The following is an 18,551-nucleotide window of genomic DNA, read 5'->3' on the forward strand; positions in this document are numbered from 1 at the left end:
CAGACTCTTGCAGTGAAACGATGGTCTCAAAAAAACAAAAACAAAAAAACCGAGAAGATGCGCTGGGGATTGAGAAGGCACAGTAGCCAGAGAGAAGCATAAATTTCCCACCACCAGCTTCACAGAAATGCTGACACCAAAGACTGTGGGTGAGATTTCTGACTTCTGCAGTGAGTGTCAGCATGATGCCAGATACCACAGACAGTTGTAAAAGTGCCCAAGTTTCCCGTGAAATTTCCTGGCAAGACAACTGGGTTCCATCCTCGGAAACGCACTAGGTTTGGTAAATGTCATGATTGGACAGAGCCTTAGCACCAGGCCTGTCTGATTCTGCCTTCCCCTTGTTTTCAGGGAGAAGAAGAAGGGTAAAGAGGAGGCCATGGGGAGGACCAATGTTTATTGACTCACTGCAATCATCTACTATGTGCTTTCCCTGAAATAGCAAGAAAAAAAAAAAAAGAAAGCTAAAAGCCCCGTAGTCACTAGAAGTTTCTCTGGACAACAGTGAAGACGTTCTTTCATGGCCTCTCTCTCCTTCCACCAGCAGATGCTGCTAAAAGGGAGAGAGTATCTTGGACTCTCTTTAAGAACGGGGGTGAGAGGGGCGCCTGGATGGTTCAGTCAGTTAAGTATGACTTCAGCTCAGGTCATGATCTCATGGTTCATAGGTTCAAGCCCTGTGTCGGGCTCTGTGCCGACAGCTCAGAGCCTGGAGCCTGCTTCGGATTCTGTGTCTCCCTCTCTCTCTGCCCCTCCCCCACTCACACTCTTCTCTGTCCCTCTCAAAAAAATAAATAAAACGTTAAAAAAAAAAAAAAAAGAACAGGGGATAGGAGAATTAAAAAAAAAGTTTTTTTTCAAAGTTTCTGCCTTGCTAAGATTAACGATATGTGATGAATAGCTCACTAACTTAGGAAAACATTCTTATGTCCTTTGGGGTTAGGAAAGACAAGACACAACTGTGATTTACAAGGAGAAGGTTGAAACCAAAGGGGGGATAAAGTACCCTGGAAAATAAAGGGAGTTTTCAATCCACCCCAATCCCCCAACCCACTCTCCAGGAGGCTGCAGGGTGGAAGACATAGGAGGGCAGGGCTGAAGGGAGGACCAACACCCAGAGGTGATGCCAGGCTGAGACCTAAGGAGAACTAGGCCGACAATGTTCGTCCTTGGGGCTGCCCAAGGAAGTGTTGGGAGAGTGATAGCCGATACTCACTTTAAGGGGTGCATTTTGTTCTTCATGGTAGTCAGGCTGGCCCTGACAACCGAGTCGGAAGATGAGAAGATACGTGACGTTGGCAGGTCTGTAAGGTCACAGATGCTGGGGTCAGTGCCTCCCGAATCTGGCTTATACTTGAGAACAGCTTTCTTTTTCTGGGCCTGAGCTGAACAAACCAGTAATGAAGCAATCATGCCTGAGGTTTGAGCCCATTGGGGTGTGGGGTCCCTGTCACGAGTATAACCCTGGGAAGTGGACCCAGGAATCACTGTCCTTGGTGTAAGAACGATCTTCTCTGGGAGCCAGGGACTCTGACCCAGCTCTGCATTTTGGACTTGACCTGGCCCCAGACCATCTTCTATTTAGCAACCAACATTTTCCTCCCTTTCTGTTCTTTGCCATCCCAGACATCATGCTCAGATAGAGACTGAAGTGCTGACTCTGGGTTCTCTTCCAACTTTGTCTGTCACATACTATGAACAACTACAATATTAACAGCTACCATATTAAGAAAACTTACTACATGCCAAGCATTGTTCAAAGTGCTTTCTGTGTATTAACTCATTTAATCTTCATAAACCCCTTTGAGATAGCAGCTGGTGACATGCCCACCTTTCAGTGAGAGATGAAAGGCTGTTGGCCTGAACTCCCGCAGGCCCATCCTGCTGTGCAGATAATAAAGGGAGGTATAGCCATCTGAGCCTCGGTTTCTACCACCCCTGCTCAGTGTTTGCAAAGTCCCCCACCAGCCAGCCAGGGGGCCTGGAGTGGGGCGGGAGAAGCACTGTGGATCCCCATGCATTTAGTTTGTCATTTACACTGACTGCATCCAAGTTGGCAGAGGGCACAGTGGTCTGCCGTACCCAAGATTTTCCTCTTGGCCAAACTGTGCCAAACGCACTTCTCCCCAGAGCTTCCTCCAGGGAGCTCTTGCTAGGTCACAGGTACAAGGTTTTTTTTTTTGTTTTTTTTTTTCTCATTATAACATCCTGATCCCCAAGAAGGAGTTACCAAGGTAACCAGGAATGATGCATACACACAGTCTTTATGGACACTCCATCTCTACTTAATCGGATTACGTGTTCTTGGCTTACTCTGTTTCTGTGATAACAAGAACATGAAATTTTCTTCTTATGTAGTTTCCTGCTCCTTCTTCTGCATTTCACTCACCCTTTCTCACTGACCTTCAAACTTTTTCCAGAAGTTACTACCAACTCAAGAATTTACGAGATGTGAAACCTCCCTAACCTTCCGTGAAATAGATAACCTTTTTGAGCCAAGCTTCCCCTCCACACGAGGCACGTGGAGATTCCTTAGAAGGAGAAGGACCAGATGTTTGGACTCCCTTCTATACCACTGTATGCTCTGAGAAGTGATTTGAAGACATCCTCTACAACTCAGGTAGCAAAGACGGACACTGCAGTTAAACACACACACACACACACACACACACACACACACACACACATACACACACATCACTTCCTATCTTGTTGATGATTAGAAGAGACAATGTTTTAATGTCCCTGAGTTCCCCTGCCTTCTCTCATGTCACTCTTTCGTTGAATACCTAAATAGATCATCTCAAGTCCCCATTCTACAAGACTGAGAGAAGTCCGAAATGTTCCCAAGATGTCTGAAGATTCTCACGATTCTGCAAAGTACCACATAATAAAGCCATTCTTGTCTTTAATGAGTTAGTTTTTAAAAATAATGTCAGGGCACCTGGGTGGCTCAGTCAGTTAAGTGTCCAACTCTTGATTTTGGCTCAGGTCATGATCTCAGTGTTCATGAGATCGAGCCCTGCATCGGGTTCCATGTGGACAACACAGAGCCTGCTTGGGATTCTGTCTTTCCCTCCCTCTCTGCCCCTGCTCTGCTGTCTTTCTTTCTCTCTCTCTCTCTCAAAATAAATGAATAAATAAACATTTTAAAAACTTTTAAAAATTAATTAATTAAAATAATGTCAAGTGACTACCATGAAGAACAAAAGGCACCCCTTAAAGCGAGTATCGGCTATCACTCTCCCAACACTTCCTTGGCCAGCCCCAAGGACGAACATTGTCGGCCTAGTTCTCCTTAGGTCTCAGCCTGGCATCACCTCTGGGCGTTGGTCCTCCCTTCAGCCCTGCCCTCCTATGTCTTCCACCCTGCAGCCTCCTGGGGTGTGGGTTGGGGGATTGGGGTGGGTTGAAAACTCCCTTTATTTTCCAGGGTAACAGCGGCCCTGGGAAAATAATACCAACATGAACTTGGTGGCCCCGCTGCCTTTGTCCACCTCTGAGCAGGTCACGTTCCCATTGTCCTCTGAGTAGCTCTTTCCACTTGGAGTCTTTGGTACCAGTCTTTTCTTCCTCAGAATATCATCTGGGTCCCTTAAACAAAATGGCCCACCACTCCCCAGAGCTCTGCAGGCCACAAGGAGCAGAGGTAAGGAGGTCATGGACTGTTGGCTGCTGTCTAAAGGGAATGGAATTAAGCAGAAATACAATTTTGGATTCACCCTCTCCTTGGGTGGGACCATCTTATGATAGGAAAAGATAGGATTCAGTTGGCAGGGAGGGAAAAATTAGGACTGAGGTCCCTGGGTGGGGGGCGGGGCGGGGGGGGGGAAGGAACACAGATTTTGGAACAATGCTGGGAGTGTCTGACCACAGCAAACCCCCTTAGGCTTAAGGTTCCTCTTAGGAAAGTAACAGATACCACCTGCTCCCCATCAGGTTTCCCTCAGGAATTTGACAAAAGACCTAACTAAAAACAAATAGTGGACCATAAAATGTATGATCCACTAGGAATGGTATGGCCTTAGGCCACCCCTCATACAATGGAACTGAGCCAATCAGGAATGGACAACCCAGCACCTAGAACTATCAAGCCTGTAAGGGTAGGACCTGAGAAGTAACATGGGGGGAGAGAACAGGGGAGAGTCAATCAGAACCTTATAAAACAAAGTCCCTTGCTTATTGTAGTGGGCATTCGCTTTCGAACACCCCCTCTCTGTAAAGAGAGTTTTTTCTACTCTTCTTCCTTTCTGATCTTACACTCTAATAAACTTCTGTCTTCTGCTCATTTTGTGTCCACCTCTTCGTTCTTCAAAGCGGCGAGACGACGAACCCCAGGTGTTGAGGTAAAAAATCCTGTGACAATCTGACATCCGCCCGCATGCCTAACATAACACCCTAAAGATCAGCATGAAGGTGACATTGTATCTCTGCCTACCCTGAAAGTACCAGGTAACTGTTTGGGGGTAGCATCATTTGAAAGAGAGAAGAAAATCAATCAATCTTCAGTGAGTCTTTCCAACTTATTCCCAACATAAGGATTAAAGAACTGAGGCTCAGAAAGGTAAGCCTTTCTGAGAAATTAATAGGAGAAAATAAATTTTAATGCATGTGTATCTGGTTCTAAGCATGTCTCCTTGCCGTAATCAGAATAAATGCCCTATGTAATGTAAGCAAAATAGAAAGAGGTGCGGAGTAGAATCAAAAGACCAGGGTCATGCCCTTCTTCGCATTCAATTTTTGTTGTTTCTGTGTGTGTATCACAAGGGAGGGTGTGACCTGCACGGAAGAATGGCAGCGGTTAACCAAAGTTGGTACTCAGAAAACACTACAGCATGGGAGAGACAGATCTGAAGGAGCTGCGGAAGGAAAGGAGAGGAAGAAGAAAAGAACGGCGTTAAAGGAAGGAAGGAGAAAGAAACAGGACAGAACAAAGTCCCTCACAAACTCAGAGGCTCCAGCTCTCAGTTGAGGCACCAACTGAGAACAGGAGGAAAAAGCAAGTCCAAAATGGAAAACCCCCCAACAATGCATGGTACTGAGCCAAGCTCAAATGCCATGACTTACATTTCTGGCTGTTAGATACACATTGACTTAATAACAGACTTCCGGAAGGGGTGGGGAGCAGGGAACCAACCCTTCATTAGCTGGGCACATAGATGTTGTGGTTTCTCGGAGGTAACAATTACAAGCCTTCATCTTCTGAGTTGGGAGCCCACTGACGATAGATACCAGTGTCCAGAAATAAAAATCTCAACTTCGTCGTGGACGAAACTGGATTGGACAACTACAGCTTGGATATGCTGCCAAGAGGAAGGGTTGTACATTTTCCTGGGTGGAGTCTGCAAAGCCGTAGGGCCCACAGGGGAGCTTTCAGATGAGACAGAAAAAGGGGTCCTTTCTGGCGACAGCAGCCCCATGGGCGCACGGCCTGGCACACAGAGCGAGGGCTGCCTCTTAGCCCCTGCTGGTCCTCATGGCTGGCCACGCTTTTGTTCATACACTGACCACTCCATTCCTTACAGCTGTTCTGCCAAGGAAGGACGTGCTCCTCAGTCCGCAGCACCGAGAAACTCAGCCTGGCTCTAACTTCCTGACCCTAACCGACCACCACTGAAACCGTGGGCCTCTAAACCTGCCTCCAGAAGAGGCCCTGGATCCAGATTTCCTTAATACATTGGACATGAAGCAAACAAAGGAAACATCGTGCTCATGAAGCAGGCCAAGTGACCTGAGGAAGTGAAGACAGGCAGACCCTGTGGGAGTAATGGCCTGTGATGAGCCATCTCAGTCCAGGGACACCAACTAGTAAGGAAGCATAAAAGGTTTTGACCAAGACCTACAAGAAGAGATATGTTTTCGCTGGTGGGAGTGCCAACTGGTGCAGCCACTGTGGAATCAGTGTGGATGTTCCTCAAAAAGTTAAAAACAGGGGCACCTGGGTAGCTCAGTCAGTTAAGCATGCAACTCATGATCCCAGCTCAAGTCATGATCTCATGGTTTGTGAGATCGAACCCCACATCAGGCTCTGCACTGTCAACGTGGGATTCTCTCTCTCTCTCTGCCCCTTCCCTGCTCATGTGCTCTCTCTCTCTCTCTCTCTCAAAATAAATAAATAAATTAAAAAATTAAAAATAGAATTACGATACAATCAAGTAATTTTACTACTGGCTATTTACCCAAAGAATATGAACATACTAATTCAAAAAGATATATGCACCCCTCTGTGGGTTTTTTGTTGTTGTTTTTTGTTGTTGTTGTTTTAAAAGAAAGGCAGGCTGCGTCATGCAGCACCTCCTTTGGATGTGTCCGGAGTCTTGGAAACTTGACTACCCTGCGTTCTCCTGAGAAAGGACCTTGAGAGCTTATTTGGAGACTCTAGAGGCGAGTGCAACTACTCCTACAGTCTCGCCTAAAGAATGATCCTCCTCGATCGGGGAAGGTCATCCTCTTCGACAGACCGATCGTGCAGTTTCGGGAGGGATGCACAAGGAGCAGTGATGGAGGAAGGGGACCTCAGCCCAGCCAGCCAGATCGGCCAACTCAACGCTAGTGATCAATGGGGTGATGGGTGTCACAGCCAGATCACCCTCACATCCTGTGTACCCTTATGTTTTGCACCCAGTGTTATTTACAATAGCCAAATTATGGAAGCAGCCCAAGTGTCCATCAATAGATAAATGGATAAAGAAGATAGAGTATATATACACAATGGGACAGTACTCGGCCATAAAAAAAGAATGAAACCTGGCCATTTACAACAACACGGAGGGAGCTAGAAAGTACAATGCTAAGCAGAGTAAGTCAGAGGAAGACAAATACCATACGATTTCACTCGTGTGTAGTTTAAGAAACAAAACAAATGAGCAAAGCAAAACAAAAATAAAAAGACAGACAGACAGACAGACAGACAAACCAAGAAACAGACTCTTAACTATAGAAAACAAACTGATGGTTACCAGAGGGGAGGTGGGCAGGGGGGTGGGTGAAATTGTGGATGGGAATTAAGGAATGCACTTGTCATGAGCACCGGGTGATGTAAGGAAGTGTTGAATCACTAAATTGTACACCAGAAACTAACTTCACACTGTATGTTAACTAACTGGAATTAGAATACAATACAATAATACATACATACATACATAAATACATAAATAAAGATATGTTTTATGTTATGATCCCACACATGTGTGTGCGCACACCCAACCCGAAATAAATCTTGCGGAAACTATATTTACAACATCCTCCATATTTATGTGATGTAAATCTCAACCTTTTATTGATTTCAACCTTTAATCAGTCACCACTCCAGTCTGAAAATATTCTGAACTAGTGGAAGAAATCTTCTCCCATCAATCAGAAAAATGACTCTTCCTTCCCTATGGAGGATTTGGTGACGGGGCTGGAGAGAAAAACCGGTCTCACCTTTCTGATACCTTGTACAGGGATAAAATGCCCATTCTAGGACCCTTGCCCTGGCAACGCAGACACGGTAGTTTGAACGATGGATGACAATTTCAGAAATGCCAAAATGGTTTAAGTGCTTCTTTTAATTAAAGAAACATGTTTTGTTTTGTTTTGTTGTCTTGAACTGTGACTTGAATGAAAAGTACTTTTTTGTTTGTTTTTTCTACAAATATGCCTACTGGATGGTTTCAAAGTGTGACCAAATCAATGCATTATCTGGTGATTCAACTGGAACAAACCAAAACAACAAAAACATCCTTCATGCTGAACCAATATTTTGTTCCTTTCAAGCCTCGATGGATCCTGAGACTTAAGGCTTCTGAAGTGTTGATCCCAGAAGCAAAAGGACCCTGGACTTAATGCCACTCTGTCCCCCTAACTTGGAGCCTGTAACCCTGTTGTCCTCAGCTACTCTCAGTTCCCATACAGATCCCCAAAGGCTCCATGCCTCCAAGCCTCTGCTCACTTAGCTCCTTCTATTTAAGCTGTCCTTCTTTCTACCTCTTGCCTCCCTGTCCGCTTGCCTCTCTACTCATCTTTCAAAAGTCAACTTCATAATCACTTCACTCATTCATTCATTCATTTATTCATTCACTTTTTCAACAAATGTTAGTTGGAGATTCATCATATGCTAGGACCCATCCTAGCTAGGACCCATCATATGCTAGGACCCATCCTGGTTTATTGGGGAATCCAAAGATGAACAACACATGGTATTTCATGGTACAGCACACGGTACTAGTCAAGTGCAGTAGGCATTTATAAAATAATGTGGTGGGGGTAGTCATCCAAGAAAGCATATAGGATAGTATCAGAGGACAGAGCGGGGTCCTTAACTCAATGTAACAGGCCACATAAAGCTCCCTGGAGGAGCTAAGGCTTGACTCAGCTGAGAATGTGGCAAGAGTGGGGATTCTAGGGGTCAGCAGTAATCGAATTAACTATCATTATCCCCAGTTTAGAGATGAGGAAACAAAGGCACAGAACGGTTAAATACATCTCCCAAAGTGCAAAGTTATCAATTAACAGAGCTGATATTTGGTTGTAATGCACACTGACTCCAAGGCAGGTCTCTTTAATCATTAACTTGAATCATCTCTCATTTGCCATAGGAATCCAGAAAAGGCGGCAATACTAGTGGACAAATAGAAGAAAGAAAGGAAATGGGATAGATCCGTGGTGAAGGCAAGTGCTAAGCCCAGAGAGATTTATTGAGGGGGGTGGCGTCTGGGTGGGGGAGGGGGACAAAGCCCCATGCACAGGACCTGTAGTAAAGTGTTAGGTCCTTGTAGAGAATCTATCAATACTACATGTTGGTTGAACATTTGTTATTTCAAAGTCAAACCGAAAGAGGTTTTTGGTAAATCCTCTGATAATTACTAGAAAAGTGTCCTTGGACAATGCATGTATCCTTTGTGAGCCTCCCTCTCTGTGCCTGTACAATGGAGATAGCAATGTGTCTACCTTATGGGGCTGTGATGAGGATTATATTGAGCGAATAAAGCATCAAGCATAGATCCTGGGACACAGTGCTGATTCACGTTCGGTCTGCTTCCCTTTTGCATCCCTTAGGTTTTCCCTCCTTTGCTGAGAACTTATGCCTGGTGTCCATCCACTTCCTCTGCCACAGAGTGAGCAGCAGCCTGGGACTCAACCTCATCCTGGTACAGGTGGGTCCTTGGTAACAACTTTGCCAGGGAGTGGCTGGGAACAGAGTCCCAGGGCACTCAGCAGAGTTTATTAGAGTGAAAATGAGGAGAACAGGGTCCATCTTTAAGAGCTGTCCAAGGGAGACCGGAGCCACCCAGCCCCTGTAGGAAGGAACTGTTAATTATGCCATTAATAATGCTTAGCATTCTCCCCATGCTTTTCCAAGCTAATTAATTCTGCTTCAAATCCTGGAAAACAAATGACTGGGTGTGTTGGGGACAGGCTTCTGTTTCTGAGATTGAAGGGTGGAGAAGCTTGCCCTCTGCAATGACTGGGGGAAGGGAAAAGCAGCGTTACCTCTTCCTCAGGTCAAGTTTCTCGGAATGTGCAGAGGGCTTTGATCCCTGGTGGGGACTTCCCCTTTACCCTCAAGACCTTCTTCAAACAGGGATAATCACCCAAAGGTACAAAGATACAAGGCTCACCCAGCCATAGGACACTGTCCAGAAGTGGTAGATGTTAAGCTGACACCATGGTCTGGAGGGAAACTTTCTCTTTCTCTTTCCCCAGAACCCAGGGTAGAGCTCGTGTGCCAGAGGCTAGGATGTGTAGTTAGCTCATCAACTCTGCTGTCCTTTAACTCAGTGGAGACTAACTTTACAGACCAGAATCTGGGGGTCCCAAGAATCTGACCCAATTCCCTCCCTTCACAGAAGTGCACAGTCAAGCATGAGAGACAGAAGTGTCAGGTAAACAAAGAGAAAGCTACAATAATAAAAAGAATGACTCCGATAAGGGGAGCACCAAGAACCTGTGGCAATCTGAGAAGTATAGAATGGGTTCCTGGGGGAGAACATGTTTGAGCTGTTCGGGAGGTTGATTAAGAGACAACAAAACAAAGAAATGGAGATGATGGTCAAGTGAGGACTAGCTGTGCAGATGCTTAAGGTCAAGAGGAAGCAAAGTACGTCCGGGAACTTGAACCTAGTCCCATGCATTGTGGGGAGTTGGGGGATTGCAATTAGACAGTGACTTTTGTCATCACAGAGCAAAGAAAGGCTAGTGGGAAGGCACACAGATGTAGACGCATGCATAATACATGAGGAGGGCTCTGGTGAAAGAGAAGCGATTGAATGAAGTAGACACTACTTTTGCCTTTCAGGAAAGGAGCAAGTCAGTGACAGATGAACAGGGCAGGGTCCTGGCTTGAGGCCAGAGGAAGCATTTCTCGGGCATGAACTATTGCCAGAAGCTCCTAGCCCACAAGATTCTGATTCAGCAGGTCTGGTTGGGACCCAAGAACCTACACTTCTAACGAATATTCTAGGTTACACAGATATGGGACATCATCTCCCAGGTCTTCCTTGGGAGGTGTGGTAGAGATGTCTCGGTACCTAGGCTGGCCTCACAGGTGCTCTGACTCTGGTCTGTGCCATTTGCAAAGAAATCCCAGGGGAGGCAGCACCCACTGCGAGATGGGTATGGTGCGCAGGGTAAGTTTCCATATTCTTTTCCAGTGTTCTACCTTTCGAAATCCAGAAAAGCTCCTGCAACATAATTTTTCAGATTCTATCTCTTGTCGCAAGACCCTTGAGAGAAGGGATGCATCCTATTTGAAGGTATACCCCAGCTCCTAACACAGAAACAGCCTGGGAAGATTACATATGCTTGTTTCAATAAATGGAACTGATCTCCATTTCTTTCCTGAAGGGTGTCCAAATGTCAGCAGCCATCATGGTTATTTGTGTGGATATAGGTTGCCTATCCTAATTTCTCTCTTAAAAGTAGGAATCTGGTCTCTAGTTATTCTAGAACCACAGTTGGCACAGGGACCAGTGGTTTCATGTGCTTGTGGTGTTATGTCCCCTGTGTGGTCACTGCAAAGGGCAATGGACATAAGAAAACTCACAATTGTGACTTAGCTAGTTACTAGTTACAGAACTCTGGGAAAGTGAACTACTGTCTCCATATTTCAATTTCATCTTTAATAAAGTGAAGGCATTAAGTAATTTACTCATTGGTTCATTCACTCAATAAATAATAATCAGGCACAAACACAAAGACTACTGTGCGCTCTCCTCGTTGCAACGAGTTATTGATCAATAAGACACACTCCAGGTGGCTCGGTTGGTTGAGTGTGACTTTGGCTGAGATCACGATCTCACAGTTCATGAGTCTGCGCCCAGCATCTGGCTCGCTGCTGTCAGTGCAGAGCCTGCTTTGGATTCTCAGTCCTCCTCTCTCTGCCCCTTCCCCACTCGTTCTCTCTCTCTCTCTCTCTCTCTCTCTCTCTGAAAAATAAATAAATAAAGACTTAAAAAATAAGACACACTCCACCCTCGTCTGGATGACATAATGATGGGTAATGAGACCAAATGAGACCATCCCCTCTCCACACAGTCATTCATACCCAAAGTTTGGAACCATCTTGGAACAGGATCCTTCTACATCCTCCTACCAATCACTGTGTCTGGATAATTCTATTGCCTCAATAACCCTATAATCAATTCCCTCTTTTCCATCCCCATTATTGCACAGATATTCCAACCCGCTCCTAAGTGGTCCCTGCGTTTCATGTGACCCATTAATGTTCTTCCTTTTCCATGGCCCCCAGCTGCACTTTCTCAGATGTAAATCTGCTTCTGTTACCACTCTGTTTACACACCCTCCCCAACTCCCTGAGTCACTAGATAATAGCGATAATTCTTAAAAGCAACCGCTTACTAACACCAGGTATTGTTTTAAAGGGCCTTGCGTACTTGAACTCATTAACTCACAGCAAGCAGACAAGGTCCTTGTCCCCATTTGTGCTGGTTGCCTGTCAACTGCCAGCTCCATTCCTGCCCTCTGCTGTTCTCCTTTACACCGCGTGGGAGCCTGCACACTACAGTTCCCAGGCCCCCTGGTCAGCTGCCTCCTGGTTGGGCTTTGCCAGTGGGAGGCACTGGGAGAGACCGGAACGCTGGAGGAAGGGAGAAGTTTGCCTTTGTCTTGTTTTGCTTGCTCCCTGCTGCCATGGGTGTTCCCCCCTCCCCCCCCCCCCCCCCCCCCGCCCCAGTGGTAGCGGTGTTAGTAGGGGTGCCCCTTCTGGTCCTCACAGCTACGGGGACTGCCTGAGAGCAGTGGCAGCGACCATGCCTCTAGCGGATGAACAGCACGCACAGGCTGCGCTCCCGCCAAGTCTGGTAAGCAAGCGCCTACTCCCCTCTTGGTCGTTCTCTTCTCCCCTTTATTCTTCGATCTCTTCCCAAGGCTTATAACTAATCACCTGCACTGAAGCCTTCTCTGCTGGAAATATCTGCAGTGCATTCTATTTTCTTGACTGCATACTGATGGGTACGCCACTTAATGTATGAGAAACTGAGGCACAGAGAGGTTAAGTAACTTGTCTCAAGTTCAACAGCCAGGGAGTATAGCAGAGCATGGATAAAGCAGGGGAAAACAACAACAACAACAACAACAACAGATACTAAATTAAGTCGAAGTTCTTTAAATATGTCATTCAAAGCCCTTCAAAACGGTTTTCCTGATATCTCACAGTCTAGTTGGGGAGTGACACCTGGTAGGGGATTGTATTTTGTTCTTGCTTTTGCTGCTGAATAAATGAACGGACGAATGGCAAATGCACCATACTCATGCAAAAACCCCAGCAGGATGGGTGACTGTAGCAGATGTTTGATGGATGAGTAGGAAACACGTAATAAACAAATGAATAAACTCCAAGCATACAACAAATTGACCCAAGAAGCAATTCCCTACCTCTGTTCCTTCCAGCCTCAGTATCAGAGCCTGCTGTATTTGAAACACTGAACATGCACATTCCTTATATGGAGTCAGTGTACAATAAATACACATTTGTTAAATGGATGGATGAATCAATCAAGCACAAATGTGATCAATCAAGCCGTGGCTCAATGATGTTTGAAATTCTAGTTTATCAAAATATGAAATTTTCCAGGAGAATGGCACACACAAAAAAAGCATTACACTTTCCTAAAAACAAAAACCTTGCACACAGCAGCCCACAAATAATTAGATGTTAATGTTTCTAACTTGACAGGAAAAAAAAAAAAGCCACAGTTAATCTCAAGGGACATCCTGTATGAACAAGGAAAAAACAAAACAAAACAAAACAATGAGTCATGGATTCTAACCTCCTATTTATAACCTGGATCCACAAATGATCTGTTGCTAAAGGAGAAGAAAGCCATTAATCTCCCAACTCTGGGAGCAATTTTATATTTTGAATAAAAACAAAATAAACAGCATTAAGGAGGAAAATAAATCAGATATGCAGTAATTAGTTTGAAAGAGCCGGATTTTCCTGCCTAACACTCTCTTTGGAACTTAAGCCTCATCCATCAAAGCGAAAGTGTATCTGATGACACGGAGATTTTCCATTCTCTTTTCAGACAGAATTAGTCAGTTGATCTGAATAGTAAATTGACAGGAGCCAGAAGAGAGGGCAGGAGTGATGGGGCTTTAGCAGAGGTGGGACCCGAGGCTTAATAACATTTGGTGAAGCCCTGACTTTGCACTTTTAACCTCCTAGCCTCTTTACTCATTAAGTTGTTAGTTTTCTATCTGTGCAATCTTAAAAGACTAAGGATTTTTAAAAATAGAATCTAAAAGGGACCTTATTCATTTTCTAACCCAGTGTCCTTAGTTTACAGATTGAGAAAGCTGGGCCCAGCGATAGTAACTGACTTGCTTAAGGCTGCACGACACAATGAGCTTCAACTCCAGAACCCACATCCTCCCAGCACTTTCTCACAAAATTCCATAAAGACAAAACCCCAGCAATCATAAAGGGGTTCCTTACTTCAGGCGAGATCTTTGATTTTTTGCACCACTTTCTGGGCGGGATTCCCCCTTTATGCTACATTATGGACAAGGGCTACTTCCTTTCCAGGCTCCACTTTCTGTATGCTCCCTCAGCCATTTTTCTTCCCAATCAAAACCCTTTCTCCAGATTCCTCTATGACTCATTAGTACCTTCTTCTGAATTCTAATTATTATATCCTCTCTCCCTACTATTTTCAAATGTCCTGCTGGAAGAGGTTTTTTTTTTTTTTTTTTTTTTTTTTCAGCAGCAGTTTGGTAACTAATTTATTTGAAGCACAAGCATAATAAGTCTCTCCAGATATATTTACAAATCCTTGTGTCGGATTTTTAAAACTCTTGTGAATAGAGCTCTGTGTATAACATGTCCTTTTCATCTTCCACAACCCCAGCTATTCGGTTTGGGTCTATATATGCAAAGATTAATGATCATACCAGTGGAAAGAGCAAGGAGATGTAGAAAGATTAAGGATCTCATCAAAGCATTGGTCAATAATAATACTACTACTAATAATACTGGACAATATTAGCTATATACAAGGTCTAAAAATGATATTCATTATCAGAATAATTCAAAATTTGCCAAAAGTTATATGCCCATCAACTTTTGGTTCACCGATATAACAAAAAGCTATTTAGCCATTGAAAATGATTTAGGGAAGGACATGCATTAACATAGAACAATGTTCAAGGGGTGTTGTTAACATAGGGAATGTGAAGATTTATCAAACGACACTTATTATATGGTCTTACTTTTTACCAAAAACAAATAAACAGATTTTTATGAAAAAGTATGTAATGATATTTTCAACTTTTCTATTACATTTCATAACCATACATAGATCCCATTTGTTATTTTTTTTATGTTTATTTACTTTTGAGAGAGAGAGAGAGAGAGCCCGAGGATGAGCAGGGGAGGGACAGAGAGAGAGACAGAGACACAGAATCCAAAGGAGGCTCCAGGCTCTGAGCTGTCAGCAAAGAGCCCAACGTAGGGCTTGAACTCACAAGCTGTGAGATCGTGACCTGTCCGAAGTCGGACGCTTAACCAACTGAGCCACCCAGGTGCCCCTTGTTATTTTTAAATATAAAGTAAAACTACCCAAGCCATTGCCCTGCACACCTCGAAAAACAAGGAAGAAATTACTCCTGAGTGTTCTCAGGGAATATGTAAATATTGGGGAGAAGAAGGATCCTTGGTGGTTGGTCCCATCCTTCCCACTACCGTGCTTTATTTTATATATTGGTTTTGTTTGTTTTTATATATGACATTCTCTTTGAACGAAAGCTCCCAAGGGCAGATATGTAGATGTATTTTGCTCAGTTTCCTTTAATAATGATCAGAGTAAGTACTTACATATGGGTATTTTCTTGGTGTGGACAAAAGTAGGAACATAAACAGGTACTGAAAGGGTCTGATGGATCAGGTGTTGTCCTACAACTTTTTATGGATGCTATCCTGTTTGTCATCACAGCTCTGAGAAGCAGGTGTGATTTTGTCTAATTTGAAAACACAGGAGTAGAAGCTTAGAAAGAAGCGGTGACCTATTCATGTTCTCTCAGGCAGACGATGGTGAGACTGAGAAAGGAACTCAGAGCCGGGAGAAACAAGTCCTATCTTCTGGCCAACTCACAGCCACGTGGTCTACCAGTGCACTTGGCATTAAGGGTTGAATCGTATCCCTGGCTCAAATTCACGTGTTGAAATCCTAACCTCTTAGTACCTCAGAATATAGCTTGATTTGGAGACTGGGTGTTTACAGAGGCAACCAAGATAAAGCAAGGTCATTCTGGTGGGCTCTAATCAAATATGACTGTTGTGCTTATTCTAAGAAGGGGTAAGTGGGACACAGACATGTACTGACGGAAGACGATGTGACCAGGTGAAGATACTGGGAGAATGCCATTGAACATGAAGATAACCAAGCCAAGGGGAGAGGCCTGGAACAGAGCCCTCCCTCAGAGCCCTCAGAAAGAACCAGCCGTCCCAACCAACACCTTGATCTGGGACTTCCAGCCTCCAGGAGATGAGACAAGAAATTTCTGTTGGTTAAGCCACCCAGGCTGTGATACTTGGTTACAGTAGCCCTAGCAAACTAATACAGCTGGCCGCCTGGTGAACATAAGAAATGTCAATTGTGATGCGGGAAGGGGTACCCCTAAGAACACAGGGAAGTTTGAGGCCACTATATGGCTTTGAGGAAGGGAATAGGGAAGAGGGGGCAATGCCCAGGAGGAAAGACGTCCCACAAAGCCCTGCTGCCTTCCTGCCCCTGGGGCCTTTGCCTGCCCTACTACTAGGAATAAATCTACAAGGTAAATTATTCACAATTGTGTGTATTAGCGCCCAAAGTGCATTATTTAATATTTTTTTTTGCAGCAGATGTACCTTTTTAATTTGGTTTTATTTTAGGCTAAAATTGCAATATTAAATTTTAAAATCCAAACACTAGCATGACTTTGCATTCCCTGAACATCCACTGCCTCCTTCTTCCAGCAGATGCAGAATAGCAATAGGGCAGAGCTGGAAAGAAGACCAGGCTTTGGCTGCTGGTCCTGTCCCTGCACCAGAGTGGTTGTGTGACCTTGAATACGTGGCTTCACTCTTCTGAGGCTTGGTGACCTCTGCTGTCAATGGTAGAGACGACCCGGGTGTTCCCAAGATTCCTCCTGCTGAGAGTATCAGCAGGTCTGAGTATCTATAGAGACCAGGGGGAGCCAGGTTGAGATCAGCTACGGCTGGCAGTGCAGGAAGTGAGTCTTAATCTGTACCTTTGCCATTGCCAGAGAAGGGCAGGCAGCCATGGAAGGTGAGCATCTCCAAGTGTTGATAGGGTATGTACCCTAAGGAGGGTCTTTATAGATCTTCAAGGACCCAAACAAAAGTTCATAGTGCCTGTTCCTTATTCTCGTTAGTAAATGATAAAATACAAAAGTTACATGTATGCTGAAAATAAAAGATTTTCTGGGGGCACCTGGGTGGTTCAGTCGGTTAAGAAACCAACTTCGGCTCGGGTCACGATCTCACAGTTCGTGGGTTCGACCCGCACGTCGGGCCCTGTGCTGACAGCTCAGAGCCTGGAGCCTGCTTCAGATTCTGTGTCTCCCTCTCTCTCTGCCCCTCCCCTGCTCGAGCTCTGTCTCTCTGTCTCTCTCTCAAAAATAAATAAACAAACAACAAAAACAAAAAACAAACAAACAAAAAAAGATCTTCTGGGCTCCTGGGCGGTTCAGTTGGTTGAACAGCTGAATACAGCTCAAGTCATGATCTCGCGATTCATCAGTTCGAGCCCCACATCACGCTCGCTGCTGTCATTTGGGAGCCTGCTTCAGACCCTCTGTCCGCCTCGCTCTCTGTCCCTCCCCCGCTTACATTCTCTCCCTCAGAAGTAAATAAACCATTAAAAAAAAATAAAAGATTTTCTGACTGCAAATCTTAGATTATTTGTTCAAGCTTCTATGATTATGGAGGGGTGTGTGTGTGTGTGTGTGCACATGCACATACCTACATCACACAGGAGGTGCCTCAGCCTCAGTTTCCCTGGTCTCTCAAGCAGGTTCTCAGTCTTTTTGGGGGTGGTCATTAAGCTTTGAAAAGCAGGTGCTTCAGTAATCCTTCCTATTCTCTCCAGGCTGCCTTTTAATTTCTACTATTGTGGAGAGTATGACTTGGGGCCACTTTACTTAGTACTTGGAGCTTCTCCACAGCCCCACGGGTTGGGAGTCTCTGTGCTATGACTGATATCCTCACTCTAGAGAAATTTTGTGCCAAAACCTGGAATGAAATTGGATAGAGAAATTGGTCTCTTCTGGCCCCCTTCCTGATCGGCCCCATCAGTCAAATGCAGCAGACTGCAACAATACAAGAAGTTTTTCACTGAAGAGTCAGGTAATGCCAGAAAATTATTGTGACATAGTAAGAGCAGATAATGACTTTCCAGCTAACTTAGAAGTTTCCTAGAAAATGCTTCTATGCTTACGTCTTAGACAGCAGGGATGCTCTGCCATATAGCGTAACCGAATCGAGGGACTGACATCCTTTGCCATATTCTGTGGGTTAGAAGCTAGTCACAGGTCCTGTCCACACTGCAGAGGAGGGGATTATACAAGGGAGACCTCACTGGGAGTTAGTTTAGGGTGTTTCTATGATGCTTGTAATAATTTTGAACCCCTTCCCAGCCTTGTTCTTCTGCTTCCTCCCACCAGAGCACAGTAGTAAAAGTGAATGACCAACCTGGAAGAAACTAACAGATGCAAGATCACTGCCTGGCTTTTCTTTCCTTACTTCAGTAAATATTTCATAGAACATCACTGAGCCCGGAATTTCCTAGGTAAAGTGAGCAACTAAATGAACGATAAAAATGATTATCACATGCATCTACTACTCACTGTGTTTTATGAGCTGTATACTAAATATTTCAGTTATTTTGTTAAATATAGTAAGTTTTCATTATTAATCCCATTGTGTCGACCTGAAGGTAAGGATTCAGAACTTGAACAAGATCTGTCTGACCCAAGCACAATATATAATAAACAAAAAAAATTTATGGAATGCTTAATAGGTTTCAGGCAGCATTCTGTGGATTCCACAC

The 18,551-nt window shown here is 44.6% G+C and overlaps 1 protein-coding gene and 1 long non-coding RNA gene across 10 annotated transcripts in view; one reads left to right on the forward strand and one right to left on the reverse strand.

Moving 5' to 3' along the window:
- LRATD2 (LRAT domain containing 2) overlaps positions 1 to 18,551 on the reverse strand; it is a 131,817-nt gene that overhangs the window by 70,237 nt on the left and 43,029 nt on the right. The window lies entirely within an intron of this gene.
- LOC131494618 (uncharacterized) lies at positions 9,038 to 18,336 on the forward strand. The gene is made up of 5 exons (XR_009253491.1): positions 9,038 to 9,137; positions 15,523 to 16,275; positions 16,457 to 16,769; positions 17,592 to 17,848; positions 18,166 to 18,336. It is a non-coding gene; the product is annotated as an uncharacterized LOC131494618 (long non-coding RNA).

The sequence above is a fragment of the Neofelis nebulosa genome, chromosome 14 (genome assembly GCF_028018385.1).
Source record: "Neofelis nebulosa isolate mNeoNeb1 chromosome 14, mNeoNeb1.pri, whole genome shotgun sequence".
Lineage (NCBI taxonomy): Eukaryota > Metazoa > Chordata > Mammalia > Carnivora > Felidae > Neofelis > Neofelis nebulosa.